We start from the raw sequence: 2,339 nt of genomic DNA on the forward strand, positions 1-2,339 counted from the left end.
GAAACCCTGTACAGGGCCACTATGAATTGGAACCGACTCCACGGCATATAGCAACAATAACAACTGATTGCTTCCTGGTAGATGTGATCAGGAGATGGGCTTTTCTTTTCATTTCTCTTATTTCTCTACTCAAAGTGATTTTAGCTGGTGTTGGTTATTTACGCTGCACTAATATATAGCAGCTGGTATTAGCTTTTGCCCAGATGGTGCGATTTTATAGGGTATGATTGTAGTTTGGCTATATGACCACAGTTGCTATCTCTTCTTGGTATGTTAAGGAGAGAGAGAGCCCCCTGCAAAGTAAATAGGGGCTTAAGAAAAAGAGAGACCAGATTGGACACTAAAGTCTATAATCAACACACACACACACACCAAAAAAACCCCAAAACCATAGCAAGGCCACCTGAGAAATTTCAAGATGCTATTGTTGTCCTTGTGATGTAACTCAAGATGTCGCTTTTAGCTTTTTCCTTTTTTGCCTCTCTCACCGCTCCTCACGAGCATTCAGGTGTTTCCTGTAGTGAGAAATACCCCAGGGCTGGCCAGAACCATTTTGGATGACCTCCCATTTTAAGCTATTCCTGTTGACTCCTCCCTTCCCTTCTTTGATTCTGTGCCGAGTGATCTTTGTTGAGCAGACCCATGTGCATGCATCGTAGAACCCTCTGGAGGTGGGGGTGTTTACTCACTCAGTCACCCTCTAGTCACCAGAGTGGAGGTGCACAGACAGAGAAAGATAGATGAACAGGAAAAACATGTCTGCACCTTTATCTCCAACAATTGGTCAGATCTCTGTGATGGGAGTGCTCTCTTGATCTTGTATTTGCTCCATCCCACTCAAAATGACTGCGCTGGGACTCTCTGGCCTCCACAAATTAGAAAACACTACAGTTCTTGCTTCTGCTTAAAATCTCACTCATAGTAAGACTTCAATCCTTCTAAATATTCCTTTATTTGGAGTTCAGAGTTCTAGGACCATCCTTTGACCCTGTTTTGTCCAGTATTCCATGTTATTACTGGTGGAGGTCTGCAGGACTCTTCTCCCAATCCACCATCAAGCACCAGCCCCCTGTCTATGTACTCTTGCAGCCATTTTTTATTTATCTTAAGCAAAATTTTACTTGCATGTGGTAGTAATAATAGTGTCCATTGAATTTCCCATTTCATTGGGTCACCTTTCTTTGGAATGGGCACAAATATGGATTTCTTCTATTTGGTTGGCCTAGTAACTCTCTTACTATTCTCTTAGCATAGAATAGTGAGTGCCTCTAGTGCTTCATCAGTTTGTTGGAAGATTTCAATTTGTATTCCATCAATGTTTCATGCTTTGCTTTTTTCCAATGCCTTCAAGTGCAGCTTGAACTTCTCTTCTTATTTCAGTACTGTCATTTCTTTATATATATATATATCATTGCCTGTATATATATATATATCTCCAGGCAAACTATCACTTAATTCACAATAAAAACATATATATGTTTTTATTGTGAATTGAGTGATAGCTTGCCTGGAAAAGCATTAGCTAGACATTCATTCTATTGTATTTTGTTTCATTGCAATGCTTTCAATCCCCTCCATGCATCATCATTCAACAGCATTTGCTTACAATCCCTCTGTTTTTTGTTTTTGCTTTGGATATACACTGAAGTGCTCAGGAATATATAACCATGCAATCAACCAAAGGGTATACCCTGCACACTAGCCTCCTGGCCACCAGCACACAGCTCCTCTCCTTTCTTGAGTCTAGAGTCCCAGCCACTCCATCTCTCCTGTCATTGATTGTCTCTGCCTCCATCTCTGGGTTGCTGCTTCTCTGGATAGGGTCCCGTACTCTGCACTTCTCCCTTGATGGTCCCAGGGTCCTCTGCTCCTGGGTTGAAAGATCAACCACTCTCTTCCTTTGTTACAAAATGTCTACCTTTACATTTGCAACATTCACAATCAGTCCTGATAGCAATGATACACTGTTGAACCACAAGAGTCTTATCCCCATCTACTTTCACCAGTCCCATCTAGACAGGTTGGAAACCACTCAGTGGAGATTCTACCTTCCCCACATCCTCTGAAACTAAACTCCCTTTTGAAAACTCATAAGCCAGTCACTTGCTTCTTTTGTTGCCTCCTCCCCATCATCAGTACTATCAATTCTTGATCATATTCTATCTCTTGAAATGGTTGAACATAGACAATTTCATTTTAGTAAAGCAATTCTGTGCATTCCTTCCATCTTCTTTTGATGCTTTCTGAAACATTCAGTATTTTGTCCATAGGATCCTTCACTATTGCAATTTGCGGCTTGAATTTTTCTTCAGTTCTTTCAGTTTGTGAAATGCACCATC

Source organism: Chrysochloris asiatica, unplaced genomic scaffold (genome assembly GCF_000296735.1).
Source record: "Chrysochloris asiatica unplaced genomic scaffold, ChrAsi1.0 scaffold00172, whole genome shotgun sequence".
Taxonomy (NCBI): domain Eukaryota; kingdom Metazoa; phylum Chordata; class Mammalia; order Afrosoricida; family Chrysochloridae; genus Chrysochloris; species Chrysochloris asiatica.